The sequence below is a fragment of the Pongo abelii genome, chromosome 15 (genome assembly GCF_028885655.2).
Source record: "Pongo abelii isolate AG06213 chromosome 15, NHGRI_mPonAbe1-v2.0_pri, whole genome shotgun sequence".
Classification (NCBI taxonomy): domain Eukaryota; kingdom Metazoa; phylum Chordata; class Mammalia; order Primates; family Hominidae; genus Pongo; species Pongo abelii.
Window position 1 is genome coordinate 41,716,997 of NC_072000.2, and position 23,311 is coordinate 41,740,307.

General features: G+C 37.1%; 1 long non-coding RNA gene across 1 annotated transcript; it reads right to left on the minus strand.

Moving 5' to 3' along the window:
• Positions 1–16,390: 16,390 nt before the first annotated feature.
• LOC129049966 (uncharacterized) lies at positions 16,391–22,301 on the minus strand. Its single transcript, XR_008513440.2, has 4 exons — positions 22,127–22,301; positions 20,021–20,135; positions 19,328–19,486; positions 16,391–16,701 (listed from the first exon to the last, which is right to left on the minus strand). It is a non-coding gene; the product is annotated as an uncharacterized LOC129049966 (long non-coding RNA).
• Between the last annotated feature and the right edge of the window lie 1,010 nt (positions 22,302–23,311).

Below are 23,311 nucleotides of genomic sequence, written 5' to 3' on the forward strand. Positions count from 1 at the left end.
CTGAGGGTAACCTATGTAGTATTCAAATTATGCCTATAAATAAATACAGATTAACCAGCCTATAATAATTTCCTACAGAAATCATGGTAATAAGATTAATTTAATATTATTTACTATGTTCTATGTAAAATCTGATACTTTTACTGGGAAGATGAGTAATCAGGTACTCCAGAGCTCAGTTGAACTCAATAATTCTAATTTATCTCAAATAAATGCAGTAATTGGAAAAGAAGGATATCTCTGGGTGACTGTGAAAGAAATAAGGAAGAGATAAGGAGACCTATGACCCTGGATAACCCTATAAGGACCTATGACCCTGGATAACATCTCCCTGACCTACTTCAGAACAGGTGGCTGCCATTTTTTGAATGTCAAACTTTGAAGAAATAACATTTTAAAAAAACAACAACAAGAATTTCTCTGAGGGATTATATCCAAATGTCAGGTTTGAGTTGCCCCAGAAAATAGATAATTTCTGGAATCATGGCCTTTTTGTGTGTGTTTGCTTAAAACTGTTCCTCTGGTATAGGTGAGAAGGCAAAAATCAAAACAGTTTATGGAACTCATTACATGGCCATCCAAGTATTTCTCATCCACAAAAATATTTTAACTTACTGATCCTTAATTACCAAGTAGCATGTCAACCAATATCACCACACTGCAGTCTCTGCCAGATGTTGATGCTGCCATCACCTGTAAGTGCATCACATTGAATTATTTTATTTTATCCCTTAAAGCTTTTTCAATGGGCAATAATTCTCAAAAATTCCTGGCATCTGCCAGATGGGATACTGTGGCAGACACACTCTAGAGTGACTCCGGTGAGACATATCTTTGTATATCTTCTTTCCCTTGAATGTGGAATGGACCTGTCATTGTTTCTAGCCAATACAATATGGCAAAGGAACGGGATGTCACTTCCATGCTTAGGTTATATTATGTGGCAAATGTGATGGGACCTTACTCTTGTGATTATGTCATGTTCTATAAGACTCCTTCTTAGCAGATAAAAGTGAGATGTTCTGGTGGCCTGAAAGACATAGGCAGAATACTGTGAGATGGCCACTGGAGGGGGCATGTGACAGGGATCTGAGGATGCCCCTAGGAGCTGAGAACAGCCTACAGCCAGTTGCTAGCAAGATAATGGGACCCTCAATCATAGAACCACAAGGAAATGAAACCACCGTTGCAAAATTGTCACTGAGACAGTGAAACAGATCTGACCTAACCAACTCCATCTTGCTTCTAACCTCCAAGCTGTCCTTGTTTATTTCTGGGAATAGGCTAAACAAACTTTGAGAGGAACTTAGTTTATAGTTTAAAACAAAGATAATAACAGCCCTTTCTCAAAACAAACCTCCTTGCCTGGGGACTAACCTGCCTTCTCAGGACTAACAAATTAGCCACAAGATTAGAAATTTTGATTTAGGAGTCATGCAACTGGAGGCCATAAGATTCTGACCTTCCCTCAACTGCTCCTAAGATCAGTGCTTGAGTTATTTTGCAGAAGCTGCACTTGATGGATCAACTGGCACCACCCAGATCGATAAACTGGCTCATCTGATCTTGTGGGCCCCATCCAGGAACTGACTCAGCACAAGAAGGCAGCTTTGACTCCTTATGATTCCATCTCTGACCTGACCTATCAGCACCCCCAGCTCACTGACTTCCCCCCACCCACCAAGTTGTCCTTAAAAATTCTGATCCCTGAATGCTCAGGGAGACTGATTTGAGTAGTAATAAAACTCTAGTCTCCTACACAGCTGGGTTTGTGTAAATTAATCTTTCTCTATTGCAATTCCCCTGTCTTGATGAATTGGCTCTGTCTAGATAGTGGGCCAGGTGAACCCACTGGGCAGTTACAGAAATACATTTTCCAAACTGAATGAGCTTGGAAAAGGAACTCTAACTCCAGTTAAGAACATAGCCCAGCTGATACCTTGATTGCAGACTTGTGATGTCCTGAGACAAGGACCCAGTTAAGCTACACCAGAATCCTGACACAAGACAACAGAGATTATAACTGTGTGTTGTTATAAGTGTGTGGCAATTTGTTACACAACAATAGGAAATGCAGATGCTGTAGACTGCCTATCCTATTCATTTTTCTGTTGAAAAGAACTGCCTGATAACGAAATGTAGAATATTAATATATTTTAAATGGTTTCAACTTTTAAATAGCTTACATAAAATTTACTGCTAAATAGACCTTTAATTGTATGTAAAAATGAAGGACTAATGAGAAACAAGTCATTTGCCCATTGGATCATGGGATGGATTATAGGAATCACATTGTTGAGCCAACAATATGATTGCTTGAGTGGGGCTGAGGACCTATGTTGAGAATCACTGCTTTCTATTTTCATATTTGCCCTTGCCGAGGAATCTCAGCTGCTCCTAAAATTGTCACTGCAAAACACAAAGGTGTTTTCTTATTTCATTTTTATATTATTATTATTTTTATAGAGATGGGATCTCACTATGCTGCCCAGGCTGGTCTTGAACTCTTGGTCTTAAGTGATCCTCCCGCCTCAGTTTTCCAAAGCACTGGGATTACAGGTGTGAGCCAATGTGCCCAGCCACAAAGGTGTTTTTATGTCACCTTTGCTCTGTTTTCTGGATTAATGATAGGTAATGTAATCAGAAGGGTCATCTTATAGAAGAGATAGAAGAGGGAAGTTGTGGACTGGGACATTATTCCTCGATGAAGCTGAGAACCATAATTTAACGTGAGGGTCTCTTTAGTTAGCTGCTTGATTCAATTTCCTTAAAAAAACTACCTGGATTTGTAATTTTAAAAATTAATGTATCCCCAAGGTAAGAATATCAAGCCACACAAAAATATACACGAAAATATCTTTGACTTCTGATCTTGGACCCTGTATTAGTCCATTTTCACACTGCTGATAAAGACATATCACAGACTGGGCAATTTACAAAAGACAGAGGTTTAATAAACTTATAGTTCCATGGGGTTGGGGAAGCCTCACAATCATGGTGAAGGCAAGGAAGAACAAGTCACATCTTACATAGATGGCAGCAGGCAGAGAGAGACAGATTGTGCAGGGAAACTCCCATTTTTAAAATCATCAGATCTCTTGAGACTTATTCACTATCATGAGAACAGAATGGAAAAGACTTGCTCCCATGATTCAATTACCTCCCACCAGGTTCCTCCAATGACACCTGGGAATTGTGGGAGTTACAGTTCAAGATGAGGTTTAGGTGGGGACACAGCCAAACCATATCATTCAACCCCTGGCCCCTCCAAAATCTCATGTCCTCACATTTCAAAACTAGTCATGCCTTCCCAACAGTCCCCCAAAGGCTTAACTCATTTCAGCATTAACTCAAAAGTCCATAGTCCAAAGTCTCATCTGAGACAAGGTAAGTCCCTTCTGCCCATGAGCCTGTAAAATCAAAAGAAAGTTAGTTACTTCCTAGATACAATGGGGTTACAGGCATTAGGTAAATACAGCCATTCCAAATGGGAGAAATTGGCAAAAACAAAGGGACTACAGGTCCCATGCAAGTCTGAAATCCAGCAGAGCAGTCACATTTTAAAGCTCCAAAATGATCACCTTTGACTCCATGTCTCACATTTGGGTCACACTGATGCAAGAGGTGGGTTTCCATGGTCTTGGGCAGCTCTGGCCCTGTGTCTTTGCAGGGTACAGCCTCCCTTCTGGCTGCTTTCTTGGGTTGGCAATGAGTGTCCACAGCTTTTCCAGGAGCATGGTGCAAGCTGTTGGTGAGTTCTACCATTCTGGGATCCAGAGGATGGTGGCCCTTTTCTCACAGCTCCACTAGGTTGTGCCCCAGTAAGGACTCTGTGTGGCAGCTCCAACCCCACATTTCCCTTTTGCACTACCCTAGCAGAGGTTATTCACGAGGGCCCTGCCCCTGCACCAAACTTCTGCCTGGGCATCCAGGCATTTCCATACATCCTCTGAAATCTAGGTGGAGGTTCCCAAACCTCAATTCTTGACTTCCACACACCCACAGACTCAACACCATGTGGAAGCTGCCTCTGGTGCAAGCCCCCTCTGAAGCAGTTGCCAGCCCAATTTGTACCTGGCCTCTTTTAGGCACGGCTGGAGTAGCTGGGATGCAGGGCACCAAGTCCCTAGGCTGCACACAGCAAGGGGGCCTGGTGCCTGGCCCATGAAACCATTTTTTCCTTTTAGGTCTCTGGGCCTGTGATGGGAGGGGCTGCTGTGAAGACCTCCAATGTGCCCCGGAGACATTTTTCCCATTGTCTTGGGGATTAACATTCAGCTTCTCATTACTTGTGCAAATCTCTGCAGCAGGCTTGAATTTCTCCTCAGAAAATGGGTTTTTCTTTTCTATCATATTGTCAGGCTGCAAATTTTCTGAACTTTTATGCTGTTTCCCTTTTAAAACTGAGTGCCTTTAACAGCACTCAAGTCACTTCTCGAATGCTTTGCTGCTTAGAAATTTCTTCCACCAGATACCCTAAATCATCACTCTCAAGTTCAAAGTTCCACAAATCTCTAGGGCAGGGGCAAAATGCTGCCAGTCTCTCTGCTAAAGCACAATAAGATTCACCTTTGCTGCAGTTCCCAACAAGTTTCTCATCTCCATTTGAGACCACCTCAGCCTGGATTTCATTGTCCTTATCATTATCAGCATTTTGGTCAAAGCTATTCAAAAAGTCTCTAGAAAGTTCCAGACTCTCCCACATTATCTTTTTTTTTTTTTTCCCTGAGCCCTCCAAACTGTTCCAACCTCTGCTTGTTACCTAGTTCCAAAGTCGCTTCCACATTTTTGGGTTTCTTTTCAGTAGCACCCCACTCCTGGTACCAATTTATTGTATTAGTCCATTTTCACACTGCTGATAAAGACATACCTGAGACTGGGCAATTTACAAAAGACGAGGTTTAATGAGCTTACAGTTCCGTGTGGCTGGGGAGGCCTCACTTTCATGGCACAAGGCAAGGAGAAGCAAATCACATCTCACATGGATGGCAGCAGGCAAAGAGACAGAGAGAGATTGTGCTGGGAAACTCCCATATTTAAAACTATCAGATCTCAATAGACTTATTCACTATTATGAGAACAGCATGGGAAAGATTCCTTCCCATGATTCAATTACCTCCCACCGGGTTCCTCCCATAAAGTATGGGAATTGTGGGAATTATAATTCAAGATGAGATTTGGGTGGGAACACAGTCAAATCATATCAGACCCTTTCTACATGGGCAACAACTCTCAAGCAGTTTCACGTATATCTTGCAGGAAAGGTGTATTAACTTTAGTTGCCCATGTATCATTTTGGAGCTTTATGTGAATAGATATCTTTTTGAACATACATGAGAGCACAGCCCACTCTGTTATTTGTCTTATTGTTTGAATGTAACAATGTATCTCAGAGATACTTCCATATTAAGAATGAATTTTTACTGTTTTAAAATAATTTTATAATATTACAATAGTGTAGATACTTTTACATATGTATACATATATACACATGTATATGTGTATAATTTATATACACATATACACATATAAATGAGACACATATTGTGTCATAAGCACTTTATATGTGTTAAATAAAAATTATAGGAGGTCCTTATTTTGGACTCAGCTCCTGTACTATACCCCAAGAGATCAGACTAAAAACCAGAATGGAGTCCTTCATGCTGAGGTTCTACTCACCACATGGAAACTGAGTTGTTATGTGTCCTTTCCAGAAATCAGGAGAGAGAGATAGCCAAATTTCCCAAATAGGTTAGTTTTAATCTGCATGGCAATGAAATTCCCTCTGCCTTTAATCCTTACAACAAAAAGTAACCTGAGATTACCTGAAGTTAACTAATGGGTCATTTTTCTATTGTTTTATTTCCGTTTGCACCTTACAAGGAAAGTAACTTTGAAATAACATGTCTGCTTTTTGTTCTTTGTTTCTGCTTTCTTCAGCTCTCTGTCTGTAAAGCCAACTTATTCTACTCAGCTCATTGGAACACATATTATACTTTATAGAATGAACTGTTGGTGGATTCTGAACTTGCAAATAAAGCCAAGTAAGATCTTTAAGCTAAATTGTATTTTTTGCCTTTTGACTTATGTGTTCACTCATTTACTCTTAACTATCCAATGAAACAGGCAAAGTATTTCTTTTAGCACAGCTTTACAGATGAGGAAGCTGAGGCAAGAGTGCTGAGGAAGCTTGTTCAGGGTTTCAAAACTAGTAAGTGGTGAAACCACCCAGACAACAGAGTCTCATGCACTTAACAATCTAACTATGATTATACTTAGGCTGTTTCCAATGTTTGTTTATATATATAACTATGCTTTAAAATATTTTTTATACATTGCAGTTGCACACATGTGAGTATCTATGGGATACATTCCTCAAAATCAGATTTCTGTGTTGGAGGACATCCACATTTTTAGTTTTTATGGTTACTGTCAAATTCCCTTCCAAAGAAGTTGTGATAATGTGTACATTCACTGTCTGTGTGTGATAATTCCTGTTTCCTCACAACCTTGCCAAGGCTGTATACTATCAAACTATTGCCAATTTGGCAGCTAAAAAAATACTATCTTTATTTTGCCTTAATTTGCATTTATTTATGAGAAGAATTGGGCATTCTTCCATCTGCTTATAAACCATATGTGTTTATTTTTCTGTGAAATGCCTATTATATTTCTAAAAGATTTGGGGTATTTTATTGATTTCTAGAAGTTTTATATATGTGCATATATATAAAATGTATACACATATATAATTTCTAAATAAAGCTTTGTGTCGTTTTTGTTTTTTGTAGAGATGGGGTCTCACTTTGTTGTTAGGGCTGATCGTGAACTCCTAGCTTCAAGTGATCCTCCAACCTCAGCCTTCTGAAGTATTGGGATTATAGGCATAAGCCACTGCTGCTAGCCTGAGAGTTTTATATTTTAAGGAAAATAGTATTGTATCTCTCAATATATTGCAAATATTGTCTCCCCCACTTTTTAAAAAACTTTTGTCCTTGTTTATACTATTTGGCTCTAACAACAGAAAAGTTTTAAATCTTCATAGGAACTAATTTATCGACATATATTTATGGGTTCTGGATTTTATAGTCTTGATTTTAAAAGTTCTTTAACTTCAGGATTTTGAAAAATTGGGATATATTCTTTATTATGGTTATGGTTTCATTTTTACTTTCAAAATTAATCAGTTGGAATTTATTTCGGTATAAAGAGTAAGGGAATAATTCAGCTATACTTTTCGTTTAAATTGCTAACTGGTTGTCTCATCAAAATGTATTGAAATATCTTTCCTTTCTCCACCATTTGCTTATACGGTCGTACTCCCTTATCTGTAGTTTCGCTTTCTGCATTTTCAGTTACCCAAGGTCAATCATGGTTTGATAATATTAAATAGAAATTTCTGGAAATAATGTTTTAGTTGCATGCTGTTCTGAATAGTGTGATAAAATCTCACACTGCCTTGCATTGTCCACACTGGACAAGAATCCTCCCTTTGTCCAGTGTATCAAGGCTGTCTACCTGCCCTTTAGTCACTCAGTGGCCCTCTTGGTTATCAGATCGACTGCAGCAGTAGTCAGGTAGGAGATGACCGGGACTTATTTTCCCAGCACCAATCATGAGCCTGATGATCAAAACAGGATGCAGTGAAGAAACCGGTAGAAACCACCATATGGTGACAAAAGTGACCTCTAGTTGCTCTCACTGCTCATTAGCATAAAGACACTCCCACCAGCACCATGACAGTTTACAAATGCCATGACAACAACCCAGCAGTTATTTTATATGGTTTTGGAACTCCCTCACCCATTTTCTAGAAAATTCTGAATAATTCACTCCTTAATTAGTGTACAGCTAAGAGTGGGTATAAACATAGCTAGCCACCAATCTACAGGAACTGCTACTCTGTACTGCTACTGTTGCTGTGCACTGCTGCTGCTGCTGCTCCTCCTCCTCCTCCTCCTTTTTGGGGCTGCTGCTACTGCTGTGGCCTGCTCTGGCCTGCTCTGCCTATAGAGCAGCCACTTTGCTATACACTGATACTCTGGGCAATTCTGCCTATGGGAGAGCCCTGCTCTGTCTATGGACAGCCATTTTGCTGTACACTGTTGTTGTAATCTTTAATAAACTTGCTTTCTTTCACTGCTGGCTCTTGAATTATTTCCTGAATGAAGCCAAGAACCCTCTGGATTGAGCACCAATTTGGGGGTTCGTCTGCATCAGTATGGTCATGGGTGATCAGCAACTATTTGAGGCCAGTGGTGTGGCAGTAAGAATAATTTACAAGACGGCTGTAGGTAAAGAAAGGCAGATTTAATAGAGAAAGTATGAAAATATGTTGCAAGAGTGTTTACAGACAGGTTAGCAAGAGAGGAGCTAACTGCAAAGAGACAAAGGCTTGCTGGGGATTTTATAGGATGGTGCTTATGCTGTGTGCTGAGGAGGGCTTTGTGCAGTTCTAATAATGCCAAAATTGCAGTAACCTAACTAACCTTTTTTAAATTTTAGTCAGCTGAGGATCTGGTGATAGCTGGGTACAGGAAGATTGTATTATTTGCACAGGAGGGCTACATATCCTGGACCAAGAAGAAAGGCAGACTTAGAGCTTATCTTCTTTCTCTTTTTGCTTTCCCTCAGTTCCACCAACTTGACTCCCTCTCCTCAATTAAGGCTCTCCAAGTATCACAATGTTTCTATTCAAGGAACCCTTACATTTCTTCGTCATGGCCTCAAAGTGCAAGAGTAGTGATGCTGGTATATTGTTATAATTGTTCTTTATTATTATTATTGTTGTTGTTAATCTCTTACTTGCCTAATTTAAAAATTAAACTTTATCATAGATATGTGTAAATACGAAAAAACATAGTACTGTATTTATAAGGTTTAGTGATATCCAAGGTTTCAGGCATCTACTGAGGTCTTGGAACGTATCCCCCTTAGATAAGGGAGGACTACTGTACTAATTCTTATATCTGCTTGTATGTATTTTTGAACTCTTTGTAACCATTCCACAGTCTGGACACCTTGGCCTCTCTACACTCTCCTACCTGCCTCTATACACATTTCTATTCATTTTCAGAATGTTCTGGGTATTATCATCACATGTTTACTTTTTTTCAATTAAACTGTAAAAATAATTGATCTCTTTACAAAAAGTTGTTATTCTAAATGATATTTCACTAAATATTTAATTTATGGGAAATGGAAATACTAGTGAGTATTCTTAACAAATAATAAGGTGTATATATATATATATATATATACATCTCCGTTTATTTATATTTTTCACGTCCCTAAGAAAATTGTGATGTTGTTTTCCCTACCACTTCTTGTCTGTTACTTGGTTGTATGTATGTATTTGTGTGTACGTGAATGTTGGTATTGGTATATAGGATCTTTCCTTATATTATTTTTGAATTGGTTATAGTTTTTATATAGGAAAGCTACTGGAGTTTTAGTCTACAAATTTTGTAGCAGTTAGATGAGTGAATTATTTTGTGGTTTCTTTTTTTTCTGATTCCCTAGGATTTTAGAGATTCACAAGCATACAATTATATCATCTGTAGATAATTTTGCTGACTCTTTTCCTCTAAAACCTTTATTTTTTTTCTCTTAGATAATTGGATTGATCAGTACTTCCTGAATAGTGTTGATTAAAGCTTTAAAAAAATCTTGTTCTTGACTTTAATAAATAAATTTAGTAAATTTATTTATTAAATTTACTTTAGTAAATTCCCTTTATTAAATGTATACTAATAGAGGGTATTTTCCAGATTTAGTCAGGATTTTTAAAATTTTACTACCTAAATGATACTTTTTAATCTACAGAAACAAAAACTTTCTGCCCTTACTTATTGTTATAGTGAATTATATTAAAGATATTCTATTATTGGTTTCCATAGATCATGCTTCTGTTTCTGAACAAGCCCTACTTATTTGTTTATGATGTATTGATCTTTAAATGTGCTGCTGAAATGGGTTTGCTACATTTTATTTAGAATGTTTTCATTGTTATTCATTATAAATGAGATGGGTCTGTACTCTTTCTTGCGGGCTATGTTTGTCAAGTTTGGGTGTCAATATTATACTGCTTTGAAAAAAAGAACTTGGAGGCTTTCTTTCCCTTGTTCAGTTCTGGAACAATATAAATTAACACTGAAATGATCTATCCTACCTGCAGATATATTCAACTTTTATATTTTTAAAAACATTCTGGACTTTTTTCATTAGAGGGTAAGTTCTTATCAGATTCTTATCAGAACTTGACCAGATGCTTAAGCGTAATTGTACAATTTTATCTTTCTGGGGCTAATTTTAGTAATTTTTTAAAAGCATTATGACCTCATCCACATATTTCAAATTTACATTGAGAGCTTTCAACAATTTTTTGCTAACCATTATTCCCTTATTCATTATTCCTAATTTATTTTATAGAAATAAATTTTACTTTTATTTCTTTTTAAAATACTTTTCATAGGATATTCTTTGCTCTGCATTTACTTTTTTCTATTTTTTTCACTTACTTTAAATTTTTTTAAATAATGTGCAATAAATTCCCACCAACTATTGCTTTGGCTCTATTCCAAAAGTTATGATTACTACTGTTATAAGTATCATGATTTTCTAATTTTGGTGTATTATCAACCCTTCTTTGCTTCTCCGTATTTTCATGGTTATGCTTTTCCTGGGATACAGTCAAACATTTAAATATCCACAAGTTCCTATTATTTGATCATCTTTAGATAGAAATTATTGGCTCTCCCTTATGACAGATGAGAAAATCTCACTCTTTTTGCTCCTATCTTCCAGAGTTCACTTCCTAAATTTCGTTAAAGTATAACTTTTTATTTTACTTTAGACACTGGTATTATTATACTCTGTATCTGTAATTTAGTCTACATTATATGTTTTCAAAATAATTCAATGTTTACTATCGCTTATATAAAAATGGCTTCTCCAATTATTTCTGATTTTGTAGGATTTTTTAATTCTATTTTTCTCCTCAACACACATGAGTGTCTGTCACATTTAAGGTTAAAGTATTTTATTCATATAACTTTCTTATGTTTTATTTCCTTTCTTTGACAGTGTACACCACTTTTTTTCTTATTTATCTTTTATGATTTTGCTTTTATTTTTATTTTTAATAGCATTTTATTACTACAGAACAAAACATATGTGTTGCAGAAGTTAGAAAATAAAAATAAGCAAAAACAAAATTAAAAGATCACCATTTGACTCCCAAAGATCACCACTGCAACATCACTAAAAGGATATAGTGCATATTATTTAGATATTTTCCATGTACATGAAAATAAACACACATGCATAATATACAAAATATTTTCCCTATCATCTAAAACATAACAGTTTCTGTTAATAAACCCAGGCCAGCCTGCTTGTATTCCCCACTTGGCAGCTTGCTTTTTAACCTCAATGGAAGTGCATTCTCAAGCTTGAAAACTAATAAAATTACCAAATTGTGTTACAGTATCAGCCATTCTATGTAATTTTCCCATGAGGACATGTGTGCCCATCTAATTTGCAGATTCGGGGTGTTCTTTATTTATTGTTTTAATATCAGGGTAAAAAAGTAGCAGTTCTGTGGCTTCAGGGACCTCTGAAAATAATCTTAAAGTGCCTTGAACCATGAGAGGAGAACATACTGAGACCCTCCAAAACATTGGTGGCATTGTCCTTTCAGACCATTTGCAAAGATGATCTCCTAGACCTCTTTATTTATATAATCACAACTTTTATTGAAAGCATTACAATTAATTATTTCCATGGTTAGGGAGCACTATCAATTCTTTTTCAGTTCAGTTCATTTATTCAAAAAAGATCATTTCCAGCTCTTTCATTCTCTTTTCACTTCACAGTTTCTACCATAAACATGAACTGAAACATACTAATTTGTAAGAATTTGTTGTTTTATTTTTGTTCAAATTACTTTTCCTCTTGTCTTGTTTTCCTATTGCTCTCTGTTTCTCTCTTTTTCTATGTGTCTTTCTCTACATGCATGCCTACATAAATACACGCATATGCATGCATATCCACACAGATACACACATCAATACACACATATGCATGCATATCCACACAGATACACACGTAAATACACACATGCATGCATATCCACACAGATACACACATGAAATTTTAACCCTCCACTGTTTGTGTCATAAGAGAGGATACAGTCTGAGAACCAATCCCATCACATAAATGCTGTATATGAATTCAACCCAAACGGATCTCAGACTCAAGAAATACATTCCATGAAGTTGTAATGATTTAACAAAAGTCTGTGAGGTAAGTGGACGTTTGAGTTTCTGTTGAAATTTCCCAGGGAAAAGAAGCAAAGGGTCAAATATAACCCATTGTGTCTAATGATACTCTGAAAATTGTTTTGGGTTTCCTTTTCTCTCCTCTCATAAAAATATTCCAAGGCACTCATCCCTGTAATTCTACCACTTTGAGAAGCTGAGGTGGGAGGATCACCTGAGCCTGGGAGGTCGGGACTGTAGTGAGCCATGATTGCTCCACTGCACTCCAGCATGGGTGACAGAGCGAGACCCTGTCAAAAACAAACAAACAAACAAAACTGAGGCAATGATGGAACACTCATGACAACATAAGGATATATGACAGAGGGTGGAGGGAAAGGATTAAAAGAAGGCAAACTGCTTTTATAACCTAACTGTCCTTAGAAGACCAGGCTAATGAAATACATTTTCCCTCTAATGGCTTTCATTTCAGAATACTGTGTGGTTTTCCCTGAAAATGTGATGAATTCTCACTTTACAAATCATTTTGATTTCCTCTTGTTGTCACACTGTCTAATTTTGCTGAGTTACTGGCAGGACATTGACTACAGTGAGGGAGAGTTATCACCACCAGTATTATTAAGGATCAGATTTTCTGGTTTTATAACTTGAAATCATGTTTCACTAAGAATTCTGTGACTTAATTTTCCTGAAGATTCATTGATACTAAAAACAAGAAATGACAAGTTTTATAATTCTATAGGCATCGCTGTGAAATGCCTGGTATGGAATATGTTTGTGGTAGGTACTCAGTAAGTACTGATTTGTTATTGAATCAATAAATGGCAGGCAAATAGAATAGAGTGATTTATAAAAATAATCATGATGTTTGGGCCCATTAGAATGGACAATTTACAAGTAGCATAATTTAGTAATTTCTTCCCTGGTTATTTGGCCCACATCCAAAACTCAGTGCATACTGTAGAGATTTACAAATCTCTGCTACTGAGAGAGAGCAATCCTGTGCCCTTGGATGGTGAAGGTCTTTTTGGACAAAGGTACACACACTCACACACACATACACTCATTCACACATACAGAAGCATACCCAATACAGAAGCATTGTAACTTAAATGAGTGTTGCTGTTGGTATTATATTATCATGTAGGAAAAATAAGTGAGAAATGGATCAACTTTCCATTTTATTGTTCATCATTGGCTGACTCAAGTTTAAAACTGAAAAGATTAGCTCTCAGACAGTCCCTTCAAAGTTTGGAGATTTATTCAGGGTAAGCATCTGGAAGATTAGATGCTTATCTGTTCTATTTAGTGCTGTCCCGCCCAAAATGTGGTTAGAAATATAACAAGATTAAGTCTTTCCTATGAGAGGAAGTTGGACCTTTCTCTTGTCAGCAAAACTAGAACTGTTGGATTTTTTAAAAACTAAAACCACTTCACAGCTTCTTGTAATCCAGCTGTATCCAGGAAATAACAATGATAATCAAAGTATCATTCCCATGTTTTCTACTCTCTCCAAAGCCTTCTTTGGGAAATCAGGGGATGATGGAGATATGTGTGTGTTTCTCATTCCTAATAAATTTAAATGTGATTGGATTGGTTTTGTGGGAAAGAGGGAACTGAATAGCTTGAACTTACCTCCTTTGAAACAAAACAAATACTTTTTATTATATCTAGTTTGACCCATAAAAACACTCAGAGGAGTGCAAACCACTTGGATTTTTGAAGGGAATACAGACAAATGATTTGAGTGATATTTTCCAGAACAGAGATAATGGGACCATCTTTTCTGTCATAAACAGAAAGAACTTTGGTTGGCCTGAGACCATTCTGGGCCATAGTCGTCAGCAAGTCCTGTTCTGGATATTTGACTTTGGCATGTCATATACAGAGTTCATCTCAGAGGAGCTGCTAATGTAGGTTAACTTAAAAAGCTCAAAATCTTGCAAATCACCCACCATGATTTAGGGATTATCCCTCTCCTCATTAGAACCATGAATTTTAATATAAAAAGAATTGAGATAATCTAGTTCAGTGGTTTTCTTAAAGTTGTAGTGTCTAACTATGAAATTCTCCAAAGACACTGAAAATTATAGAAGATAACAATAACATTCATCATCAGTGGTAAGCAGATGGTAACATTTTGTTATATCTACTTCAGATCTCTTTTTAAAAAATAGAAAAAAATATCCCTGATACAACAAACCACCCTTCTTCCAACTCCCAATTCTTTTGCCTACTTTTTTCAGAAGTTATCTCAACTTTGAAATGCATGCAAGTTAAAAAATATCTCTCCTACAAACGTATTTACTCAATAATGCTATATGGTTTTGTTTCACACATTTTAAAATTCACATAAATGGAATCATATGAATGCCAGCTTGCAAATTGCCTTTTCACTTATTATTGATTTTTGAGATTTATCCATGTTGGTAAATGCAGATCTAGCTTGTTTATTTTAATTGCTATATAGTATTCCATTGTATGAATGACATTTGAGAGATGGTAAAGTTATTTCCAGGTTCTTATTACTTTAAATAGTGCTTCAGTGAACATCCTTGCATGTGTATCCTTGTGTACACATCCGTTGTGCTTCTCCAACGTAAAGAACATGAACCCAGATGTGGAATTTCTTACTCAGAGACTATTCACATTTTAGATTTTACTGGATTTTGTTCTATTACTCTTCATAATGTTTGTACAAATTTACAGTCACACCAGCAATTGCTACTTGGTTAAGAGTTTGTGCTCTCAGATTTATTAATTTGTTTGCCAATTTGATGAAATGATATCTCATCATAGTTGGTGGTTTTTGTGTCTTCTTTAGGAAATCCCTACCTTTGTCATGGGCATAAAATATTACATGTTTTCTTGTAAAAATGTCATATTACTAATTTTTCTTCAACTCATTTGCATTTTTGCGATGGACATAAAATAATATCTTTTTGTCTTTTTCCATATGGAGAGCCAATTTTCTAGAAATAGTTATTGAATAATCCACTCACAACTCTTGGCCAGTTCTGGTCACATGGTCCCACCCAAACATGAGGGGATTAAGTAGTGCCCAGAAGTGGCTCCCCACTGAACATATTGGTGAACAGCAATAGTATTAAATAATTACCTACAAGGGATATGACGGTTTTAAAATATGTTCACAGATTCTTTGACACTCTTCTTTACAAAAGGTGGAGTCTAATTTCTCTTCTGTTGTGTGTAAGCTGGACCTAGTAACATGTATTCTAGTGCCAGAAGTGAAGGTGTATGATTTCCAAGATGAAGTTAGAAAAGGTACTGTGGCTTCCATCTTACTTTCTTTTTGATCACTTGCTCTGGGGAAAGCCAGGTGTTATGTTAGAGGCTACTTGGGCAGCCCTATGGCAAAACACATGTGGCAAGGAACTGAGGCTTCTTTGTAAAAGGCAGCAGTAATTTGTCAATTATGCAAATAGCCACCATGAAAGCAGCTCCTCCCACTCTAGTCAAGCCTGGAGATGACTGCAGCCTTGGCCACTGGGATCTTCACTGCAAGCTGAGGACAAGTCCTGAGCCAGAGTCCTTTGTCACTCAGCTAAGGTTCACAAATTCTCAACCCACTGAAATTCCATGAGATTATAAGTGCTTATTGTTGTTCTAAGCCAATCAATTTTGGAGTGATTTGTTTAATAGTCATAAAGAATTAATCCACTGAGTTTCACTAAATTTGAAGGCAATGTTTATTTCAGTATGATTTAAAATATAGGTTATGTGGCATAAATCACATCTAATTTGGTAGTCCTAGGAGATCACCTCAAAGAAACTATTGTCAACCAGAGCAGGTTTGTAAACTCATGGACAACCAGAGGTCTGGAAAGACATTTATATCTATTGAGGTGCTGTGGACAGGGAAAAAAAAAAAAAAAACAACCAAAACCTCAAACCAGTCATTACTAATAGGAACCACAATAAAAAGTTGTGGTTTGAATTTGAAAGCTCCAAATTGCAGTGACTCATTTGCTATTTGTCTGCTTCTTATATGGACAACTCCATAGAACCATGCCTCCATGGAATAGGGATTGAGTAGGGATTTATTTATTTAATGTCACATGCTATTAGAGAATGAAACAAAGGTCCATGTAGTCTCTAGCATAAAAATATCATCTGGTTTCCATACTTCATAAAGTTTTGGGAAGGTCAAAGTAAATAATGTGAGAAAAGGCTTTGGGAGCACAAAAGAACTGTGTTAATGTATCACCAGAATTATGTGTCAGACAGGAAAAGCTAGGTTTTGCTGTGGTAATAGAAACTCCAAAATCGTAGGGGCTTACAACTTGTGAGCTTTATTTTTTGTTTATGTTAGACCACTCCAAGTTGGCTATGGCTCCGTCATGTCATCTTCACTCTGAGACCCAGAAGGCAGAGTAGCCTGTAGCGAGAGTAGTGACACCTGTCATACCAAAGAGAAAGAGTCTTGAAGGACTTCCTGAAAGGGAAGCCTTCGTGATTTGCTAGAAAGACTCAGAGCACATTGCTGTATAGTGATGATTTATTACAGCAAAATGATACAAAGTAGAATAAGCAAAGGAAAAGGTACATGGGACAGAGTTTTTTGGAGGAAAACAGGTACAAGATTCCGAGCCCTTATCCAGTGCAGTTACACAGGATGTGCTTCATTCCTCCAGTGCTAAATTGTAACAATGTGTGAAATGTCATCTACTGGGGAAGTTCACAAGACAGACTCAATGCTAGAGTTTTTACTGGGGGATGATCACAATAGGCATCCTCTGCCCCACATGTACCCAAATTCTGGACTCCCAGAAAGGGATCATGGGTTCAGCATAAGCCTTATTGTTTGTACAAACAGTTTAGGTGCTGTGAACCATCCTTTTCAGGCAATGTGAGACCCTTCCTGAAATTCAAGCTCCCCAATTCCAGCTGAGGGCCAATCTTGCACACAGGTCTCTCTAAGCCAAGCAGACTCAGACCTTTTATGCTAATTCTTTCTGCACAAACCCATATCACTCCTGTTCACATTTTCTTGCACAGAGCAGGTCACATGGCCAAAACTGACATCAAAGCGGTGAGAAAGTACAATCTTCCCACAGGAAGTGGCAGCCTATATTTTGAACTATAATACGATCTACTATAGAAACAACACGAAAAAAAGAGAGAAGAAACTGGTATCTCCTAGACCTATGTATATATGTACTTTATGCATATTTTCATGGTCTTGGCTCACATTATATAAATTGTTTTAATGAAATGAATTGGGCCAGATAATCCCAGCACATCATGAGGCGGAAGAGGTGGGAGGATTGCTTGAGTCCAGGAGTTCGAGACCAGCCTAGGCAACATAGTGAGAGCCCCATCTTTATAAAAATGTAAAAATTAGGTGGGCATGGTAGTGCATGCCTGTAGTCCCAGCTACTCAGGAGGCTGAGGTGGGAGGATTGGTTGAGCCCAGGAGTTTGAGACTGCAGTGAGCCGTGATTCCTCCACTGTACTCCAGCCTAGGCAACAGAGTGAGACCCTGTCTTAAAAAAAAAAAAAAAAAAAAAAAAAGAATTGTATAATGACAAACGCAACAGCAAGTATTAGAGAGACTCCAAGTACTGATTAATTAAAAATTTACTATTCTTTCCACATTATAAGTCTTTTTTGTTTTTGGAGATCAAGTGGTTCTTTGATTCCTTTTTGAAGGCAAGTGCTTTCATTTTGCTTCTGACTTTCTCTAAAGCAGTGCTGTATTTGTTAAAGCTCTAATCCTCTCAGGAACTTCAGGGGTGATTAGACCCCTGAAGAACTGTTTCATGGCTTCTGCTATGTTTTCTTATCACTGTACCTTTTAAGCTTTCAACTATATTTCAAGTTCTGGCCTGCATATGGCCTTCAGCATAAATTTTGTGGGCAAAGTGGTTTGTTCTAATGCTTTCCTCATCTCTCCCAATTGTTTGCATGTTTCTTTTTATTATCTTTCTGTAGCTCTTTGACCTTTTTATTCATTAGCTCAAATCACATGAAATACAATTTGGCTAAGGGTTAAGTCAGAAAAATAGGAAAGGTGGTTGGCTTTTGGCATATATATTTACATTTTTGAATTTTCTATTTTTGCATTTTCAGTTTTATTTTCCTTAAAAAAAAACTCTTAGGTCCTCACCTCCCCCTTCCTAAAAACACTAAAGTTAATTGTATAGAAATAGAAATAAAAATCTTTTTGGTAAAAACAACAGTTTTTAACTTCTGATCTCTCCACCAAAAAAAAAAATAGTTATTTAGTAGGAAATTACAATATATTGGAGGGAAGTATATTTGCAGCGTAGTTTTAAAAGGTAACATCTCTGTTTTCAATGAAGGGAGGACTTTATATGGGTCTCTTCTTTATGCTTAGATGGCAGAATGTTTTATTGCTATTTATAAAAGCCTGCATTAAAAGAATGCAATATTGGTTCTCCCAGAGTGGGATCTATTTGGAAAACTAATTATCTCCAATTGGCTGCAAATTTTCAAGAATCTGCCAAGAAAACACATCAGGAATACCATCTAAATGACTTATTACAGTCGGAGGTACTTTGGAGCTCTTGAGACCTTCCCAACAGCTATTTAAAACCCTGGCCACTTGCCTCTATCTCCTTTCCTTTCCTCCTCTCTCTTTAACCTCTGCAGGTGACCTCAGCTCTTATTTATTGGAGAAAATAAGGACCAACTAGGGAGAACTTGCCCATTGTCCTGCCATGCCAACACATTTGTCTGCTTTCACAGCTTCCTAAAGCCCTTTCCTTCCACCTCAGAGGAGAAGCTTTCTCTGCTCCATCTGAGGCTGATCCTATTACATGGGGTCTTCAAGGTTCTTGCTCCATTAGACACCTCTCCCTCACCTGCAGAGTTACCTCTCCCTCTTTTTTGTCCTTTCCTTTCAACCTATAGATTTTTTAAAAAATTTCTTCAATTGAAACAGTAGCAACTACAACAATACCCCCCACCGCAACACACATACACACACACCCCCCGAAACACACACACACATACACACACACACACACTTGCTCCAGCTTCTTTTCTTGTAATTCAGATACCTGTTACAGAACTATCCAAGCCCCGTCACCTGGCAGGTAGGCATTGTCTGGGTGAGGTATCCTGTTGTAATCTGGGTGCAATAATGATGAGGGCTCCATTACCAGATGACCACTTCTGTTTACTTTGTAAGCAGAAATGTTTAGCACATTTCGCTTGAGCTGTGTGTGTGTGTATAAATACATCAGTTAGTACATGGTTAAAAGGCAAAAAAAAAAAAAAAAAAGGCTCTGATGATTTTCTCCCAACTAAGTGGTCAGATAACATGTACTGAACACTTACCACATGCCAGGTGCTGAGCTAAGCCTTTCATGTGGATTACTGCATTTTATCCTAATGATCATGAGATAGTACTGTCATTCCCATTCTCCAAATGAAGAATTGAAACATCAAATATTGAGTACTTTGCTCAAGCACACAGAACAAGCAGGTGGCATTGACCATTGTTTCCCTGGCAAGACTCCAAGAGCATCCACCTTTGGGGGTAGTAGAGCACATACCTAGAATGCCAACCTTTCAATAACAAAAGTGTCCATTCTCTGCAGTGCTCCTGAGTCCACTGAGATACCTCATATATCCTCATGTGTACCTGTTGATTCTCTTACAGCGGTTTTCAATCTAGGTTAAGCATGAGAATTACGCCTGTCCCCAACCCAGACCAGGTGAATGAAAATATCTAGGGGAAGCGTGGATACCTGTGTTTTGCAAAATCTTCCCTGAGTGATTCTGATGTGCAGAAAGGCTCACTGTTTCTCTCTTTTCTCCAGTATCCTGCTTCCTGCTCCCTTTATTCTTTTGTTGTATTCTCTTCTGAATGGAGAGAAAATTTTCATTTTGAATAATAAGATAGTTTGATAATCAGCTCTCTGTGGGTGGTGTTACTGGGAATTACTATAACTGTGTTTTGACTCTTTCATTAAAAGATAAGTACAACTCATACGGATTGAGTAAATACTTGTGGTATTGTGAAGTGATTTTTAAAAGCTCCATTACTCTGGACACTAGAAACAACATGAGTCAGATGTCTTCAAGCTGTTTCTAGTTATAGGTTAACCTGAGTCTTGGAAACATTCAGTGAATCAGTGTTATCTTTCAGTTCCTCTGCTAATAACCACAGTTGTGTATTAGATATTCTACCGTATAGGCAGTTTTAAAAAAATAATGAATCTACATGGTGTATTTAATACATAACTTATTGAGTTTAATTTCGTTTGTTATTTGGAAAAAATATATTTGAAATCACCAAGCTACTGAATGTGTTGCATTTAAGGGAGGTAGAAAAGGGTTTTGAATGACTTTTCTGCCATTTTCAATTTAAGTCTTATATTCTGGGAAACTAAATGCCAAAACTAATTTTGAAAAAAATAGAATGATAAAAATATCTATACCACTTTGTAGAGGGAAAGTAATTATTTTCAAAAAGCATCTCACTTTGCTAATGTTGAGAATAATCTGTGGCTTGATCCCAGAACTCTCTTACTTTGTCCTGGTGGGGGTAACTGTCAGCAAAAATTACTTTACTGCTCTCCAACTATCAGCCTTCATTCTCAGAAAGTGTATAGTGTTTCTACGATTTATGACACCAATGGGACTCTCCTGGCAGCAGTGTGATCCATTTTGCTGATATAAAGGAAGCAGACAAACTCTAATCTCCTGTTGCACATATCCAAAGACTGAAGAAGAAACTAACATTTTAATTAGCATGGAAACGAGAGATGTGGAAGCCTTCAGCCCCTGAATGAACTAAGTCCTGTAATAGAGTCATATATAAAAGAAATAGGCTCAATCATGCTCAAAAAAAAGACTGAAACAAACACTGGCCATTATGTGCTACATCACTTTACCAAAGGACATCAGAATATAAATCTGATTGGAATTTTAAAGGGCAACTTCTATTTTATGAGATAAAGTTTGTGACCTGAAAAATAACCATATTTATAGAATTATAGTAGTGTTTGGAAATACTTACGAAGGAATGATTTATACATTAAAATTAAACTTTGAAATATGATTGTGTCAAAATTAAAGGGCTGGGCGTGGTGGCTCATGCCTGTAATCCAAGCACTTTGGGAGGCCGAGGCAGGTGGATCACCTGAAGTCAGAAGTTCAAGACCAGCCTGGCCAACAGGGTGAAACCCCGTCTCTACTAAAAATACAAAAATTAGCTGGACATAGTGGTGCATGCTTGTAATCCCAGCTACTTGGGAGACTGAGGCAGGAGAATCACTTGAACCCAGGAGATGGAGGTTGCAGTGAGCCAAGATCATGCCACTGCACTCCAGCCTGGGCAACAAAACAAGACTCTGTCTCAAAAAAAGAAAAAAAAAATCCAAGAACACTAGACTCAAGTCAAATTGAATATCAATCCTAGTTTTTCCATTAACTAGCTGTGTCATCTTGGACCAATTACTTGATCTTTCAGGGCCTCATTTTCTTTGCTAGACTAGATAACCTCCAAAGACTTTTACAACTCAAGCATTTTGTGATTTCAATAGATTTCCCATAGTAGGAGCTAATAAGTGAGCTGGAATTGTAATGAACAAGACTACTCTTTCATAGTAAAAAGGAACACCTGACTGCAAGTCAAAAATCTGCCTTCTACTCCTTGCATCACCTCTTCAAAACCATGTGATGTGAGCACGTTCTTAATGCCATTTCCTCACCTGTAAATTAGGAATGGTGGTACCCCTTTGCATGGACAGGAATTTTGAATGAAATGATGTGTGTATTAGTCTGCTTAGGCTGTTGTAATAAAAATACCACAGACTGCATGGCTTAAACACAGAAAAATTTCTGCTCACAATTCTGGATGTCCCAGATCAAGACCTGGCATAGTTAGTCTCTGGTGAGGGCTCTCTTCCTTGCTTGGAGACAGCCATCTTCTCTGTGTCCTCTCACAGTGGAGATAGGAACTCTGATGTCTCGCTTTTTCTTATAAAGGCACCATTGTTATCAGATTTGGGCCCCAGCTTTATGACCTCATTTGACCTTTATCACCTCCTCATAGACTCTATCTTCATTGGGGTTAGGGAGTCAACATATGAATTTTGGAGAAATACAATTCGGTCCATGGCATATATGAAAATTCTTTGTAAACACATCATTTTCAATTGTGTGTAAACACACAATTTTTATGTCCCAATAAAAATTAACAGCATAAGGAGATTGGGCACTTATATCCAATGTTGGCGAGACTACTGCCAACCAGAAGGTCTTTGAAAGACTATTTAGCAATTTCCACTAAAATATAAAGTGCTTATGCCTTTTGAGCTACTACTTGCACTTTAAGAATGTATACTTCTGAAGCATTCTTAGAATTGCACAAATATATACATATGGAATACTTATTGAAGTACAGTTGAAAAATTGGAAAAACTTAAACAAATAATTTGATACACTATGGTATATCATACAATGAAATATTTTATATCCAGTATGTATCTGTAATGTGAAAAATTACATATCCATTAAAAATGTGGTTAACCTGTACATAGTGACATAAACTGATGTCCAGGACCTGTTAGAGGAAAAACAAGTGCAAGTTGCAAAATAGTTCCTGTAGTATGATTGATTGCATTTTTTGGTAAACACAGAAATTTTGAAGGAAATATACATTAAATTATCTACACTGGCTCTGAGTGGTATTCCAGAGGCTTTCATCTTTCAAGTTATACTTTTCTCAGATTTTTAATTATACTTGTCTTAAGAAAGTAAAAGATTACTTTTACTTTCACTGTCACTAACTCAGTCTCCACCAATTTTTTAGTTTATATTTGAAATACTTTTAAAATTAACTTTTATTAAGGAATAAATGTACATAATTTAAACAACTGGAAAGCTTATTATGAATAACAGAAGTTCCTGGCCTTATGCTTCCCCTTTCCTGATCACTTGGGGCAACCTTATTCCACCTTTCAGCAGTTTCACCTGTTATTTACCTACATATTGTAAATAACATACATATATTGATTCTTCTTGATTCTTTT